Source organism: Balaenoptera borealis (genome assembly GCF_965194805.1).
Source record: "Balaenoptera borealis genome assembly, chromosome: 1".
In the NCBI taxonomy this organism is placed as follows: Eukaryota; Metazoa; Chordata; class Mammalia; order Artiodactyla; family Balaenopteridae; genus Balaenoptera; species Balaenoptera borealis.
Window position 1 is genome coordinate 21,613,676 of NC_138860.1, and position 18,489 is coordinate 21,632,164.

Sequence of the window (18,489 nt, forward strand, 5' to 3'; positions counted from 1 at the left end):
TCTACCGAATATTTAGAGAAGAGTTAACACCTATTCTTTTCAAACTATTTTTAAAAAATTACAGAAGAGGGAATGTTTCCAAACTCATTCTATGAGGCCAGAATCACCCTAATACCAAAACCAGACAAAGATACCACACACAAAAAGAAAATTACAGGCCAAAATCACTGATGCAAAAATCCTCAACAAAATATTAGCAAACCAAATTCAACAATACATTAAAAGGGTCATACATCTTGATCAAATGGGATTTATCCCAGGGATGCAAGGCTTGTTCAATATCTGCAAATCAATGTAATACACCACATTAACAAATTGAAGGAAAATATCATATGATCATCCCAATAGATGCAGAAAAAGCTTTTGACGTCCATTTCTGATAAAAACTCTCCACAAAATGGGTATAGAGGGAACATACCTCAACATTATAAAGGCCATATATGATAAGCCCACAGCTAACATCGTACTCAACTATGAAAAGTTGAAAGCGTTTCCTCTAAGACCAGGAAGAAGACAAGGATGCCCACTCTCACCACTTTTATTTGGCATAGTATTGGAAGTTCTAGCCACAGCAATCAAACAAGAAAAAGAAATAAAAGGAATCCAAATTGGAAAGGAAGAAGTAAAACTGTTGCTATTTGCAGATGATATGATACTCTACAAAGAAAATCCTAAAGACACGACCACAAATCTACTAGAGCTCATCAATGTTTTCGGTAAAGCTGCAGGATATGAAATTAATATACAGAAATCTGTTGCATTTCTATACACTAACAGTGAACTATCAGAAAGAAAAATTAAGGAAACAATCTCGTTTACCATCACATCAAAAATAATAAAATACCTAGGAATAAATCTAACTAAGAAGGTAAAAGACCTGTACTCAGAAAACTATAAGACACTGATGAAAGAAATTAAAGATGACACTAAAAAATGGAAAGATATACTGTGCTTATAGATTGGAAACAGTAATATTTTTAAATGACCATACTACCTAAGGCAATCTACAGATTCAGTGCAATCCCTAACAAACTACCAATGGCATTTTTCACAGAAGTAGAACAAATAATTTTAAAATTTGTATGGAAACACAAAAGGCCCTGAAGAGCCAAAACAATTTTGAGAAAGAGCTGAAGGTATCACACTCCCTAACTTCAGACTATACTACAGAGCTACAGTAATCAAAGCAGTATGGCACTGGCACAAAAACAGACATATAGATAAATGGAATAGGATAGAAAGCCTGGAAATAAACCCATGCACTTATGGTCAAGTAATCTACAACAAAGGAGACAAAAATATACAATGGGGAAAAGGCAGTCTCTTCAATAAGTATGCAGGGAAAACTGGACATCTACATGTAAAAGAATGAAATTAGAACATTTTCTCACACTATATACAAAAGTAAACTCAAAATGGATTAAAGACCTAAATGTAAGACCAAAAACCATAAAGCCCCTAGAAGAAAACATAGGTAGAACACTGACACAAATTGTACCAATGTTTTTTTGGGTCTGTCTCCTAAGGCAAAGGAGACAAACTCAAAAATAAGCAACTAGAACCTAATTAAACTGAAAAGCTTTGGCACAGCAATGGAAACCATTGACAAAATGGAGAGACAACCTACTGAATGGGAGAAAATCTCTGTAAATGATATGACTGATAAGGGGTTAATATCCGAAATACATAAACAGCTCATTCAACTCAATATCAAAAAAAAAACAAAACCAAAAAAACCAAAAAACAACCTGATTAAAAAACAGCAGAAGGCCTGAATAGATATTTTTCCAAAGAAGACATGCAGATAGCCAACAGGCACATGAAAAGATGCTCAACATCACTAAATTTTCAGAGAAATGCCAATCAAAGCCACAATGAGATATCACCTCACACCTGTCAAAATGGCTATCATCAAAAAAGGCCACAAGTAACAAATGTTGGTGAGGATGTGGAGAAAAGGGAACCCTCATACACTGTTGATGGGAATGGAAATTGGTGCAGCCACTGTGAAAAACAGTATGGAGGTTCCTCAAAAAACTAAAAATAGAACTACCATATGATTTAGTAATTCCACTACTGGGTGTACACCCGAAGAAAACAAAAAGACTAATTTGAAAAGACACATGCTCCACAATGTTCATAGCAGCATTATTTACAATTGCCAAGATATGGAAGTAACCCAAGGGTCCATCAACAGATGAATGGATAAAGAAGATGCGGTATATACATACAGTGGAATAGTTCTTAGTCATAAAAGAAGAATGAAATCTTGCCATTTGCAGCAACATGGATGGACTTGGAGGGCATTATGCTAAGTGAAATAAGTCAGATAAAGAAAGACAAATACTGCATGATATTGCTTATATGTGGAATCTAAAAAAAATAAGTGAATGAATATAACAAAACAGAAAAAGACTCACAGATATAGAGAAAACACTAGTAGTTACTGGGGGGAGGAGCAAGATAGGGGTAAAGGATTAAAAGTTACAAACCACTATGTATAAAATAAATAAGCTACAAGGATGTATTGTACAACACAGGGAATATAGCCAATATTTTATAATAACTTTAAATGGAGTATGACCTATAAAATTTTTGAATCAGTATTTTTGTACACCTGAAACTATATAATATTATAAATCAACTATACCTCCATAAAAAATTTCCTTTTCCAATTCTTCGTTGCTAGTATATAGAAATACAAGTAATTTTTTATATTGACCTTCTATCCAGTGACATTGTTAAATTCACATATTAATTCTAATGGTTTGTGTATTGTTTTGGATTTTCAACATACACAATCACGTCATCTGCTAATAGAGACAGTTTTACTTCTTTTCAGAACAACTGCTATATTTTTCTTTCTTTTGCCTTATGGTACAGTGTTAAATGGAAGTGGTGACATTGGGTATCCTTGTCTTTCTCTCCATAATAATGGTAGAAAGTGCTTTGATAACAAAAGCACTTCTCTGGTGCAAGGTAAAGTAATTGCATTTGACCCTCCACAATCCTGTCTTTCCTGCACTGAGACAGCAATCCAATCAGCACCGTTAACTCTTGCCAAACACCGCATTAGTGTCTTGGATATAGCTAGGGCCTTCGTCTCCCAGCAAGGAAGGAAAAGGGAGATATCGTTACCACTGTATAAATGGAGAAACTGGGTCACAGCATTAAATCAAAGCAGAACTAGGGCCAGAATCTATGCTGCCTACTGACCAACTGCCCAGTCCCCTGGGCCAGGCTGTCCAGAGATCATATATGGGTAGAACTGGGCTGGGCTGGTGCTTGACCTCAGGCCTAACCATTCAGTTTTGTGATCAGAAATTGTGAGTTGAAATGGTTTTGTTTTCTGTGGCAGTCACCATTTCAGAGACTCTCAAAACACAGCACTCTCTCCAGTGGCACTAGGAAGAATATAGTCACGGCTCTGCCCCTCTGACCCCATTTGTAAGATGGGCACATCAGTCCTGGTCTGGGTCCTTCACAGTAATTTTGGCTGTCAGATCCGAAAAAGGGTTGGTCCTTGGCTGAACTCGGAGTAAATTCATTTGCACTGTGATGGTGCCCGTACCTTTGTTTCTGTGTGATTTAATCATTTGCTTATGATATTTAATAAAAATCAGACATCACATCCTTGGTGTCTTTCTAAAGCATCACCACTGGCCCCATTCGTGATGCTGGTTGTTGATTTTGGACTAGTAAGTTGAACTGAGAGAGACTGACCCTGTTTTTATGTCTTCTGTCCATTTCTAGACTAAATTGGGGGCAAGTCTGAATCATTTGTCTTATCTTTTGGCTCTACCTTTGATCTAATCACTTCTCACCACCCCCAGTGCTAGGACACCATCTTCTCTCCCTGGATTCTTATACAGCTGCCCAACATTTGCTGTCATTTCCCCTCCAAACAGCCAGTGTGAGCAATCGCACTCAAAATCCTGTGATGGGGACTTCTCTGGTGGCACAGTGGTTAAGAATCCACCTGCCAATGCAGGAGACACGGGTTCGAGCCCTGGTCCGGGAAGATCCCACATGCCGTGGAGCAACTAAGCCTGTGAGCCACAACTAGTGAGCCTGCGCTCTAGAGGCCATGAGCCACACCACAACTACTGAAGCCCACGTGCCTAGAGCACGTGATCTGCAACAAGAGAAGCCACCGCAATGAAAAGCCTGTGCACAGCAACGAAGAGTAGCCCCCACTTGCCACAACTAGAGAAAGCCCACGTGCAGCAACAAAGACCCAACACAGCTAAAAATAAATAAATTAATTAATTTTAAAAAATCCTGTGATGATCTCTCATTACACACAGGGTAAGCAGAGCACAATTTCTGACCAGAGCCCACCAGGTCCTGCAGGAGAGTGCCTCCTCTGTTCTGTGCCAGATCACATCTTCCCACACAGAGATAGCCAGGCTGACCTCTTTGCTCTCCCCCAAATAGTCCATGCTCCCACCTTGAGCACTTGTTGTTTTATCTGCCCGATTCGATGCTCTTTGCAGACACTCACCAGAAGGACTCACTCTCCCAGGTCCTCAGGTCTCTCTGCTCAAAATTCACCTCATCAGATTGGTGACCGCTTTATTTAAAATAGCCCCTCTAATCAATCTGTATCCTCTTGCATGACTTTATTTTCAACACAGCGATTATACTTACTTGTTTTGTTGATCACTGTATGTTGCCCCATTTTAGGATATAAACTCCTTGAGGTCAGGGACATGTCTGCTTGTTTACAACTCTGAGCGTCCAGAACAGGGCTTATCATAAGTGCTTAATAGATGAGTCTTGAATGAATGGGTGATGAATCACGGATGATGTCCAGGGGTGCTGGCAATTTCTGGTCCTTGTTCAGGCAAGGAGTCTGCATTAGAGAGAGAGTTCCAGTGGCAGGTGTCCCAGCAGGGAAGCAGAGCTGAGCCTAGGAGGCTCCATGGTGTTTGGTGGCTTGGAAAAAAGGTCAGCAGACAGCTGCTGGCTGGGCTCAAGAAGGCAGGTCTGTGTTTTGTTGAGTTAGTTGTGCACGTGTCTCCTGATTACAAGTTTCTGGAGGTGCAAGCCTGTGTTTCATTCATCTTTGAATGTATCCTCAGTGCTAAATACAGTGCCTGCCACAGAGATGATACTCCATAAGTATTTCTTGAGTGAACAAATGATTGACTGAATGAGCAACTGGTGTTTCCCAGGCAATACCAGTTTTGTGGGCTGAGTTGTGTACACTTCCCCCAAGCTCATGGTTGAATTCCTAACCCCCAGTTCCTCAGAATGTGACTGTGTTTGGAGACAGGGCATTTAAAGAGGTGATTAAATTAAAATGAGGCCATTAGGGTGGACTCTATTCCAATATGACTGGTGTCCTTATAAGAAAATGAGGTAAGGACACAGATATGTACAAAGGGAAGACCACTTGAAGACAGAGGAGAAGACAGCCATCCACAAGCCAAGGAGGTCTCAGAAGAAACCAACCCTGCTGACACCTTGATCTTGACTTCTGGCCTCTGGAACTGTGAGAAAATAAATTTCTGTTGTTTAAGGCAGGGGTCCCCAACCCCCAGGCCATGGACCAGTACCGGTCCGTGGCCTGTTAGGAACTGGGCCACACAGCAGGAGGTGAGTGGCGGGCGAACAGGCGAAGCTTCATCTGTATTTACAGCCGCTCCCCATCGCTTGCATTACTGCCTGAGCTCCACCTTCTGTCAGACCAGCAGCGGCATTAGATTCTCATAGCAGCGCGAACCCTACTATGAACTGTGCATGTGAGGGATCTAGGTTGCCCGCTCCTTATGAGAATCTAATGCCTGACGATCTGAGGTGGAGCTGAAGCAGTAATGTTAGCACTGGGGAGTGGCTGCAAATACAGATTATCATTAGCAGAGAGGTTTGACTGCACAGAGACCATAATAAATCAATTGCTGGCAGACTCATATCAAAACCCTATCAGTGAGGGGCAAGTGACAATTAAGCTGCATCTGGTGGCAGGCTCTATAGCGGCAAGTGAATTGATGTACTTGAATTGTACAGCTGCATCTGGTGGCAGGCTTAAAGTCAGAATCTGACACTTATTTTAGTCCGTGCGTGGCCCGCCCATTATTTGATTTACCACTTCTGTCCGCGCCTCTTTCCTGCACTGCACACTTGTCTCAGTCACTGTTTTGGTAAGCTCACAAGCTAACCTTAGCCAAAATGAGTAAAAAACACACGTCGCTGGAGATCTTCTTTGAAAAGGGGGAAAGACCCAATGATGACAGCAGAAGACTCTAAGACTGCCAACAAAAAGAAAGCTGCATTTAAAAGAAAATACCAAGAGTCCTACTTAAATTGCAGGTTCATTGCAACAGGTGATTCACATTCTCCAAGCCGGCTTTGTATAATATGTGGCGACTGGCTATCCAACGAAGCCATGAAAGCTTCAAAACTGCTTTGCCACATGGAGACCAATCACCCTGCATTAAAAGACAAGCCTTTGGAGTTTTTCAAAAGAAAAAAATGTGAACACGAAGAACAGAAGCAATTAGTGAAGGCCACCACTTCATCAAATGTGTCTGCACTGAGAGCATCATTCTTAGTGGCTAACCGCATTGCTAAAGCTAAGAAGCCCTTTACTATTGGTGAAGAGTTGATCCCGCCTGCTGCTAAGGACATGTATTGTGAACTTTTAAGAGAGGCTGCAGTCAAAAGGTGGCACGTGTTCCTCTTCCGGCTAGCACCATAACTAGACGACTTGATGAAATAGCAGAGGATACTGAGGCACAATTGTTAGAGAGGATTAATGAGTCACCGTGGTACACAATCCAGGTTGACGAGTCTACCGATGTTGACAACAAGGCAACAATGCTTGTTTTTGTGCCATATATTTTTCAGGAGGATGTGCATGAGGATATGTTATGTGCACTTTTGTTGCCAACCAACACCACAGCTGCAGAACTATTCAAGTCTCTGAATGATTACATATCAGGAAAATGGAACTGGTCATTTTGTGTCGGTATATGCACGGACGGAGCAGCTGCCGTGACTGGACAGCTTTCTGGTCTCACTACTCGGGTCAAAGAGGTCGCTTCTGAATGTGAGTCTACTCACTGGGTCTTCCATAGAGAAATGCTGGCTAGCCGAAAAATGTCACCTGAACTTAACAACGTTTTGCAGGATGTGATTAAAATGATCAACCACGTTAAAGTATACGCCCTTAACCCACGTCTGTTCGCACACCTCTGTGAGGAGATTGACGCAGAGCACTCACGTCTTCTCTTATACACAGAAGTGAGATGGCTTTCTAAAGGTAGATCACTGGCCAGAGTTTTTGAGTTACGAGAGACACTCTAGAGATTTCTTTTAGCAAAACAGTCACCACTGGCAGCACAATTCAGTGACACAATGGATCGCAAAACTTGCTTACTTGTGTGACATATTCAACCTGCTCAAGGGACTCAACCTGTTACTTCAGGGGAGAATGACAACTGTGTTCAAGTCGGCAGATAAAGTGGCTGCATTCAAAGCCAAACTGGAATTATGGGGGTGACCAATGAACACTGGGATTTGTGACATGTTTCAAACATTAGCAGAGATTTTGAAAGAGACTGAGCCAGGGCCTTCTTTCTCCCAGCTGGTGCATGGTCACCTATCTCAGCTTTCAGAAGAGTTTGAGCATTACTTCTCAACCACAAAAGACCCCTGAACTGGGAAGGAATGGATCCGCGACCCATTTGTGAATAAGGCAGGTGAATTGACTTTGTCCGTGCTAGAAGAGGATCAACTGCTTGAGATCGCAAATGACGGTGGCCTTAAAAGTATGTTTAAGACAACTTCAAATCTCCATACGTTCTGGATTAAAGTCAAGGTGGAATATCCTGAGATTGCCACAGAAGCACTGAAAAGCCTGCTTCCATTTCCAACATCCTATCTTTGTGAAGCAGGGTTTTCTGCAGTGACAGCAACCGAAACAAGATTACGGAGTAGACTGGACATAAGCAACACACTTTGGGTATCACTGTCTCCCATCACCTCCAGATGGGACCATGTGGTTGCAGGAAAACAAGCTCAGGGCTCCCACTGATTCTGCATTATGATGAGTTGTATAATCATTTCATCACATATTACAATGTAATAATAATAGAAATAAAGTGCACAATAAATGTAATGCACTTGAATCATCCCGAAATCATCCCTGCCCACCCACCTCCCCCCACACCCCACCAGTCCGTGGAAACATTGTCTTTCACAAAACTGGTCCCTGGTGCCAAAAACTTTGGGGACCGCTGGTTTAAGTTACCCAGTCTCATCTGTTTTCTTATGGCAGCCTGAGCAGACTGATCCACCGGTCTAGGAATAAAAGGGTTCACAGTCATGAAGCATAATTACTCCAAATCCATCCCCACCTCAAATTGTCCTCCAATTCCCCAGAATCTCTTGGGAGTCTGAACAGATGTCTGCCCCTTCTCTTGAGCTGACGGCCATCTGCCTGCCTCCCTGTGGTGATGTCTAACATTGTGGCCAACCTTGAAGCCCCCTGGATTGGGGGCACTGGCCAGGGGGCTGCTGCCACCCCGCTGCTCACCAGTTCTCACCGGGGGACACTGGTGCCAATGGGGAGGGCCCTGAAATCTCAGGACTGCTGGCCTTTGCTGCTGTCATGTTGATGGTGGGCTGGTGACTGCCAAGGCCACTGGTGACAGCACTGTGCACAAGGGTGCTTTCACACTTAGATACCCAGTATTTAGGGGACCTGGCCTAGACCCCAGTGTGATTCAGTAGGGCCAGGACAGAGCCCAGTGAGTGTCAGATTCTGTGCTAATGACAGATCCAACCCTCTCCTCCAATCCTGGGTCATCAATATTCTTTATCGAACAACTTACAGAAATATGCAATTTTGTTTTATGAGTTTTTATACAAATGGGATAATACTGTTATTACTATTATTTTGTAATTGGCTTTTTGTTGCCTAACACTATATTTCTTTTTTTTTTTTTCTTTATTTTTCATTCTTTTTGGCCGCATCACACAGCATGTGGGATCTTAGTTCCCTGACCAAGGATTGAACCTGCGCACCCTGCAGTGGAAGCTCAGAGTCTTAACCACTGGACGCCAGGGAATTCCCTGCCTAACACTGTATTCGAGAGATCTTTATTCTAGGAAAATGGAAAACTACTAAAGATAGTATGAATGGACCATGATTTAACCATTCCCTTTTTAGTAGTCCTGGTTTCCAGTTTTTCTAGTTTCTCTTGTTGCAAACAATGTTTCAGGAAACACCCCTGTGCATGTGGGTTCACGTGTTATTATTTCTTAAAGATTTCACATCTTCAAGTGAAATTTCTGCATCTAAGGTAGTGCTGGCCAATAGAACTTTCTGCAATGATGAAACTATTCTATTCCACACTATCCAAGATGGTAGACACTTGCCAACATCTAACTCTTGAGCACTTGACATGTAGCTACTGCAAATGAGGAAGTGAAACTGTAATTGTGTTTAATTTTAATTAATTAACATTTAAACTTAAGCACGCATAGCTGGTGACTATTATATATTGGATAGTGCAGGTCTAAGCCAACACATATTTTAAATTTTAATAAATCCAGCTAAAATGTACTTCAAGAGGTCTGTATGAGCATGCCTTCTCGCAGACAGTGCCCATTTTCCCACATCCTCGCCAACACATTAATTTTTGCCAACTGATGAGTAATAGCATCTAATTGTGAGATTAAATTTGTTTGTGTTGTGCATATTTTTGTGTATTAATTAGCCATTTTTATTGCCTCTTCCGTGACTTGCCTATTCATATCCTTTGTTTTTATGCCACTGGATTGGCTTTCTCTTGTTATTTCTTGGAGCACTTCCTGTCTTCTGGGTATTCATACAATCCTTTTATACATGTAGCAGATATTTTCCATCTATAGTAGGAGCAGGCCTGCCCCTCACTGCCCATTGCCTCAAAGAGGCCATGCAGTGGAGATTCTGGGTTTGGAAGCAAACCAGTGAGCCTGCCCTCAGCATGAGACTAGTGTGGGTGTCGATGTGGCCTATTTGCCAGAATGCTGGATGCCTGTCCCCTCGTTCTCCCAGAGCTTTGCAGTCCAGCCTGAGCTCTGAGTGACTCGGTCAGCTGAGCCTCAAGTGGAGCCCTGCTCCAAATGAATAAATGAGGATGACCGTTGTGACAATGGGTGCCATCCACAATGGTGTGGGTTGTCCTGCTGGATGCTGATTATACAGGCCTAGCGCCCTTGACCGAGGGGAGCTGGGCAATGCCTCTCGGCCCAAAGCCCAGGAGACTCCTGCACGGGTAGGGGTGGATTAGACGGCCTCAGGGGACCTTTCTAATTCCAACACCGAGTCACACCCTTCCTTGCTTTGTCCCAGCAGAGTGCTGGGGTAACTGGTGGACTTGGACTTGTGTCCAGATATCAGCTGTGTGACCTTGGGAGGGTCTCTGAGTCTGTTTTCCCTCATCTGTAACATGAGTATACAATTCCATGTGTGACCTGAACTTGCAGGGCTGTTGTGCAGTGTGTGTGAAATACTGGAAAGGCAACCCTAGAGGCCTGTCACAAGCTGTAAGAGTGTCTGTCCCTGGGCCTGGCCCACGTGCCAGGAGTCTAGCTGGGTTTCCGTGTAGAATTAAAGCAAGCTGGAGGTTTACCTTGCACGTGAGCCATTCTCTTCTTATTTTCACAGGGGTTTCCCGAGAACTAAAGGGCCTCTCTTTTTGAGTTCCTCAGCTGCTTAGCCGAGATGGTTGACCCCCTTTCACAAGGCTGGGGCCAACTGCAGTGTGCGGCCTGGAGCATCTCCACCCCTCCTGCTTCCCAGGTATGTCGGCTTCTTCTATGAAGGTAAAGGGCAATTTCCTGGCTTCCAAGAGGATCATGAGGGACCCACAGCAGGGAGTTCTGGCGGGGTCTAGAGACAAGATGAGGCTTGTCATCTTGCTGACGAATGCTGTATCTGGATATTTCTCAGAGCAGGGGAATGTCTGTATTCTTACTTCCTCTGACTCTCCCTGAAACACTGATAGTCTTTTAACTTCCTGTCACACCTCCCCAGATAGTCTGGTTCTCATCCTTTTGCCCAGAGTTGGATATACGGTTCCTTTGTGGAGTCAGCCCTGCTTTCAGTGTGGAACGTATTTGGTTTGAAGCCAGGGTCTGCCATTTACCAAATGGAGGAGTTGGTTACCTTGCTCAAACTCTTTGACCCTCAGTTTTCTCATCTTTGAAATGGACATGTTGATTCTTATGGCCCAGGATTGTTCTGAGAAGTCAATGCAAACCTTAACATAAACACCTAGCCAAGTGCCTGGCACTTGGGGAGTTGTTCATCTTTTTCTTATTATTAATGTAATTATTAATGCACGACAAGTGTTAATATTGAGAGGTTGATATGGAGATGAATAAAACATGTTGTCTGCTGTTGAGAGGCTGAATCTGGTTGGAGAAGAAACACACGCATCTACAATTTGAATGTGAACAGGAGGGAAATAGAGAATCATGTTGGCTTTCCAGAGAGCAGGGCGGCTGTGTACAAAGGTGCACATCTGGGCAGCTGTAGATGTAGAATAAAGCTCTGGCTTATGTCATAATAGGCCCAGGTCCAGGGCTACCTCCGACCTGGGTAATAAAACAGTAGGACCGGGCTGCATGCCCACCCTGCTCCTCTTCCTCTGATGTACCCCAGACCTCCTGCGGGTTCTCCTGCTCCTACTCCCTCTCCTGACACTGCCTTCAGCTCGTCTCCAGAGCTGCCTTGTAGAATTTAGACCTTTACTCTGGATCTGGTGTCACCCCTTGGCTTGAACTCTTGACACTGAAACTTGAACTGTAGCTGGTTCTCGAGCCCTTCACCCGTAGCTCCACGAGGCACCACTAAAGGTCAGCTCTGCCCCACGCGAACCTCAGTTCCTGCAGCAGCAGCAGGCCCTGCTCATCTGGGATGGGAGTTCAGATAGGAACGCCCACTCCTGGGGCACGCTGCTGTGCTCTCGTGGGGTGGGATGAATCTTCTGGGTTTCCTTGATACCTCCTTGGAGGCCTATGAGACTGGGGACAGGGTGTGGATGGAAGAGTCCCTCAGCCTTGTCCTAGTCATACAAACATAGGTTGTTCAGTCCTGCTGCTATAAAACATAGCATTAAGAAAATAAGCAGCCAATGGACACTTAGGTTGTTTCCGTGTGTTGGCTATCGTGACTAATGCTGCTATGAATGTAAGGGTGCATGTATCTTTTTGAATTATAGCTTTGTCCGGATATATGCCCAGGATGTCTGTCAACAAATGAATGGATAAGGAAGATATGGTACATGTATACAATGGAATACTACTCAGCCATAAAAAAGGAGGAAATAATGCCATTTGCAGCCACATGGCTGCAACTAGAGATTATGATACTAAGTGAAGTAAGTCAGAAAGAGAAAGACAAATACCATATAATATCACTTATATGTGGAATCTAAAATATGACACAAATGAACCTATCTATGAAACAGAAACAGAATCACAGACATAGAAAGCAGACTTGTGGTTGCCAAGGGGGAGGGAGGGTAGGGGAGGGATGGACTGGGAGTTTGGGATTAGTAGATGGAAACTATTACTTACAGGATGGATAGACAACAAGGTCCTACTATATAGCACAGGGAACTATATTCAATATCCTGGGACAAACCATAATGGAAAATAATATGAAAAAGAATGTATATATGTGTATAACTGAGTCAATTTGCTGTACAGCAGAAATTAACACAACATTGTAAATCAACTATACTTCAGTTAAAAGATAAATTTAAAAAATAAGAGAAAAAGAGAAAGAAAATAATCAGTGCCTACAAGCGGCCGAATGGCACTAAGATCTAGCCCTGCCCCCTCTTCTGGCATCATTTATTCAATACTTCGTACTGGAGGAGAATCTGTGATGTAGACATGAGTCTGACCTGGACTAAGTGAGGGAGATGGAACTCCAAGGTGGTGGAGAAGGGGACAGTACTCAGTGTTAGAGGAAGCACTGAAGATTTTGTATAAAAAATAGAATTTCCATAAACGATGATTTTTTAAAATCATTTACTCCTAGAGATTATGGCTAAGATCCAAGCATTGGCTAAAATCAACATCTGTCAATTAATGAACAGACTTGCAGGAACAAGTGGAAAATTACGACACCGTTATCACCATATTAGCATCCCCGAATTTTAGCACGTTGAGTGGAGGGGACCAGCTTTAAGCTCGGCCAACACAGAGACTCTCTGTACATCCTCCCTCAGATTTAACTGGTTTCGGCTCAGGCTGTGGCTGAAATTTTATTTTTTAGAACAAGTTAATTATTGTAAAAGTCTCCTTCTATTGAGTTAATAGACAGAGAATTAGAAGTAATTGAATTAAGAACACTTTTGAGTACAAAAACAGTGTGACTGATTAACTTAATTGCCTTGTGCTCACAGTTTTCAAGTCATTGAAAGCACGCTCTCCTTTTAATTAACCTTCTGGGTTTTTTAAGCTCTAAATCAGGCATTTTTCAGCTCTTTGCTCAGGAACAGACACCTATGGAGGCCCTGCAGGGCAGAAGCCAGACGATACCCGAGCAGGTCCAATCCAGCAGAGCGTGAATGCGCTGCGGTCTGTCTGTGCCCATGAATGAGGATGCCCCATGGTGATCTGTGTGTGCTCTGCATTTCCACACAGTCGTGAGACGACTTTGATCAGTTTGTGGAGGTACAAAGTGACAAGACGGGATGAACTCAGGAAAGCACACAGGGGCTTCCTCTGCATGAATTCGATAATCCCTCTGTCTGGCTCTCAGCCCCATATGCCCAGAAACTTTGCTGTCAGCACACCAAGAATGGCTCTGTCTCTTGAGTCAAACTTGCATTAACCAAACTCACAGAGGCTGATGTATAGACCAGAATGAAATCCTTAACCATTTAAGGGTTTGCTGAGTTCTCGCTCTATAGCTAGGCTGTTTGGAAAGCTAAGTGACAATTAGAAGATAGTCTTTAAGCTTGGCAGGTCCCCAAGAAGGTAGGGCCATTTGATTTATCCTTCATCTCTAGCACCTAGCACATAGTAGGTGCTCAATAAATATTTGTTAAATCAATGAATAAGTCCCAAAAGGGTAATTCAGATTTGAACAGCTAAGAAGGGAAGGATCATGGTGGTCTGAGAGTGATTAGGAACTATTGTGTTGAGAAAGTGGGTGAAGGATGGGCAGAGGCTGGGTAGGAAAAGAGGAAGAAGGGCATTCTTAGCATGGGAACTTGTAAGGCGACTGGTGGTGAGAGGTCTGAAGATGTCACAGAAAATCAGTCTGGACAGACTGGGACCAGATGTGTGGGTTGGCAAGTCTCTTAAGTGGTCCTACGTGTAGCCCCAAGAAAGACAGTAAAATTGTGAGGAGTTGGTGCTTAAGTTACAGAAGACTGGTTATCCCAATCCTATTTATAACACCAGTGTCATTGGTCTGAAATGAGGTGGTGTGGCCGAGGGGGGAGGGTGTCACTCAGTACCAAGTGACAAACACTGAACCAGCAGATAGTGAGAGCCAGGCAGTGTGCAGGGTACAGAGGACAGAGTGTCCGCTCTCAGGAACCCCACAATTCACGAGTTTCTGGTCTACCTGCACTGAGGAGTAATCTCCAAAAACCAAATTGTGTGGTGCTCAAAAGATCAGAAACCAGGACTTCTTGGCTTGCCAACCGGGGCTGCCCAGACTTCATTCGCCAGAAGTCAATTTTTCACAACAGTTTGCAACTGGAGCTTCCTGTCTGGCAAATGACAATTTCAAGGATGATCTTTCCTGATCATTAACAGATTTTCTTTATCAAGTAGCTGGGTGCTCTGAAACTGAGCCTCAATCCTTCTGAGCCCATGCAAGCAGAGGCAAAGGATTGTTCTAAAAGTCATCAAAATTGTCTTTATTTGGCTCTAAAAGGAGAAGCAGGCTGCACCTCTGCACTGATTTGTCCCTCACTCCGGGAGGATGACTTCGGCGAGTCCTCTTGTCACACCAGCGTGTGCTGGGCTCCTATTCATTGTTCTCGGGACCAACACTGGAGAAATGAACAAAGACAAGACGTGCAGACGGGGTTGTTACGTTTCCATTTAGGAACATAAAGGCTATACAGGAGAGTTTTTTTTTTACCATGAAGAAACTGGCCAAGTGGCAAGCTTTTGGGGGTCTCTGGAATAGAGGAGGGAAAATTACAGAAGGGACTCTATGCTGAGGATAAGATTGTTAGGGTTGGGGTTATAATTCCCCAAAACAAGGGCATCCGCTAAGGGGCTCATTCACAAGCCTCCTTGCTCAGTATCATAAGCTCAGAAAAGGACGTGGTGGTGCTCGCCTCTGGATAATACAGTTTTGCTGCTGAAAATCACAAAGTTTTAGACTTTCCCCGCATTGGGGGCCTTCTACAAAGTTGAAGGTGGCCCAGGTCCTCCCCACCAGGCTTTGGTCCCTGCTTCTCCCAGCTACCCCCCTCCACAACTGCAGGCCAGCGTGGGGAGCTGGCTTTCCCACATCTGCCTGGGACTGCACGGGATATCGGGCATCTGTCATCCTGAGGACGCAGAGGACAGGGCATTGTGGGGTGGGGAGGCAGGGACAAAGGAAAATGCCAAGGCCCCGCCAATTCCTCCTAGGCTTGTAAAATTCCAGGGCCAAGTCCAAGCTCCCAAAATAGAAGCCGACAGAGAGCAAACTTCCTGGCTTCAGAGGGTCCCTGGTGTGTGGAAAGAAGCTGTCGGTCTGCAGGGTCTGGGAGGGTATGTGGGTGGAGGCAGGTGGAGAGGAGCCTGAGTGACCAGGGGTGGCCACGACCCTGGGGGAAGGACACCACCTAGAGCGGTGACCTCAGCCACAGGAGCGGCAAGTTCTGTGCACCCCGTCTCGGTGGTCACTTCTTTCTTTAGAAAGAGATAGTTTGCTTTTCGTGGTCTTGGGAAGACAGCAGATGACAAAGCGGTCATAGGCTGTGCATGGCCCGGGTGACACGTCTTTGGCTCGGGGGCAGCGTATCTGGGGACACGGGCGGGGTGTGGTTGCTCCGTGTCTACTGGCAGCTGGCAAATGAGAAGCGTGTACCTTGGTTACTGCCTCTGTTCTAAAGGCCACGGCTTATTTATTCAACTGTCATTAAAATGTTCTGAGTTCATCAGCAGCGTGTTAAAAATTTATAGCTCAACAATTAGCCTTTAATGGATATTTTTTTGCTCACAATTTGTTAGGTTTAGGGGACACTGTTTTTGATGTCTTCATGGTCTCTCACGAAGACATCAGACACAGTTAAATAAAAAACAAGCATCAGATTAAAAAATCCAGACAGCCCTGCAGAACCAACTTGCTTACTGTGATCAGACGGGAGACGACATTAACTTGAATCAATTGGGCATCACCCAGGTCTCCAGATGTGCTCTCGGATTTTGCAGATCGCTTGTGTGAGCAGGGGGCACACGCTTCTTCCTAAGGTGCCTCGGTTTCCTTCTTTGTTAGTTCTTCCCCTAAACGTGGCCGGAGCTGAAACATCCTAAAATAAACAAAGCAGTGAAAGAAACAAAATCTCCATGCGCAATCCTCACGCTCAGAAAGTGTCTTCAAGTATTTAATCAGAATTCCCTCTAGGACTCCATTCATTTAAATGCTATTGAAAAGTCCACGCTCAGTAGCTAAGGAATAGCCAAGAGATGGTTCCCCCAGGTGGTGTTGGATTCCAAGGAACCATTGCCATTTTTTTTCCTGGTTCCCTTTCTGCATACAGACCCGTGGCATCAGCTGTCAACAAATGCGTCTGGGGTTGAATTGCATTGAGCACACATGGTGGGGCTGCGTGTGGACCGTCACTGCACCGGGCAGAGCCTAGCTTATTAGCACCCACTAAGGGGATGAGGGTTTCACTGGGTGAAGCCAATCAGCTCCCAAGGAGAGCTGGATCAGGCCTACGACATATGGCTCCATGGGAGGTGGCTTCTCCCACTGGAAACCAAGTCCCTTTGCCCCTTTTTGATCCAACCATTCTCCTCTCAAGATTAAATAAAGCTTGCACCGTTAGCCTATGCATTTCTTCCAGTTGGCTCAAGGTGGCTCATAAGCATTCAAGGATATGGACAATGCAGGCCATGTACACAGAGAAATTGGGTATTTTCTCCAGTTCAGAGTCCAGAGAAACTGAGCAGCCAGGTATGTTCACCAGCTGGCACGGTCTGGGCTGGGATTTGAACCTGGACTGAGAGGAAGCCCACACCCCTTCGCTACCCTTCCTCGGTCCTGAAGGGTCCCTCGGGCATCCAGGGGTGTCCCTAAGGGATCCCCTTCCTGGTCAAGTCTTCCAAACACCACAGCTAATCATCTGACCACAGCAGCCCACGGCAGAGCTGTGCCCCACAGGGCTTGGCCGGTCCTACCCAAACAGAGCCATTTTCGTCAATGAGTGATGTTAACATATCAGGGGTTTGTGTAATTATTATTGTTACTTCGGTCTTGACTTCCTCTTGCCAGACATGATGTCTAAACAGGAAAGACCAGCCTTCCTGTTTGGAGATCAGTAACTTCCAGAAGCAGTTGGCCTGTGGAGTTCCTCTCGTCCCTCCTCCCCTTCATGTGGTTTCCAAAGATTCCTTTTAGGTCTTGCAGATGAGTGGGAAATGCCAATAATAGCCCCCGTGAAAGGAAGGGAAGCCACAGTAGGCCAAGTGAGTGGACACCATCGCAGCCCAAGAGATGGGCTCTGTTCCAGAAATCTCTCCCTTCCATTCTGCATCCACAGGGAGCGTAGTGGCCAGCCTGACCCCGGGCACACGGCACAACCAGAGGGTGTGTAGGAACAAGTGTCCTGGCACCCCTGTGACCTTCCATGGGCACCCGTGCCTCATGCAGTGTCTGCTGGTCATAGTTATGGACAGTGGGGCTGGGTGTGGACGAGACATGTGGCCTGAAGTCCATCTTCTGGGTTCCAGGGAAGGTCAAGGTCCTTCCCCATTATCCCTACTCCACAAAACTCTAACTTATTTCATTTCATGTAACTTCTCACTTACTGAGCAACTATGATATGAAAGACATTGCCTGCAGAAGGGTCTCTGAGAGACCGAAATGGATATAGGAGCCCTTGTCCTGAGAAGGCCATAGACTCAGTGTGGAGAGGACCACGCAGACACACCGCTAAGCTGGAGACAAAGGCCAGGGCGCAGGGACAAAGAGAAGTGGGGCCACCAAATCCTGGGGCCCGAGGTGGTGTCAGGCAACCAGCCCAGCCCAGAGGGTCACCTCACATCCCCAAGAGGCAGGGTCTAGCTCTGGCTCATGGGGACCCTTTCTCTGGGGCTGAGGGGAAGGGGTCCGGGCAGACTCTTCTCTTTCCCAGGAGCACCCTCGGGCCACCCACTCTGCCGTTCCAGGCCTTCCCAGCCTCCCTGGGTGTGCATGGGGGTAGGTGCTGCGAGCGGGGCAGGGAGGGAGGAAAGGAGAGTCACTTTCCCCTGAATCCTGCAGGAGATCCGGAGACCGGTCCCAGAGAGATGAGGTAATGT

General features: G+C 44.9%; 1 protein-coding gene and 1 long non-coding RNA gene across 3 annotated transcripts in view; one reads left to right on the forward strand and one right to left on the reverse strand.

Moving 5' to 3' along the window:
- Positions 1-12,896, forward strand: part of LOC309606355 — a 37,560-nt gene extending 24,664 nt beyond the window's left edge. For both annotated transcript variants that reach the window (XR_014231777.1, XR_014231778.1), the window contains 2 exons: positions 10,661-10,795; positions 12,219-12,896. This is a non-coding gene — a long non-coding RNA (uncharacterized lncRNA). The remainder of the gene's footprint in view (positions 1-10,660; positions 10,796-12,218) is intronic.
- Positions 12,897-12,936: 40 nt separating this feature from the next.
- The window catches only part of TLR5 (toll like receptor 5), a 60,236-nt gene continuing 54,683 nt past the window's right edge, over positions 12,937-18,489 (reverse strand). The window contains exons 5-6 of the transcript XR_014243923.1: positions 16,316-16,493; positions 12,937-15,017 (exon numbers count right to left, since the gene is read on the reverse strand). The gene's annotated coding sequence lies outside the window, so the exon portion shown is untranslated. The remainder of the gene's footprint in view (positions 15,018-16,315; positions 16,494-18,489) is intronic.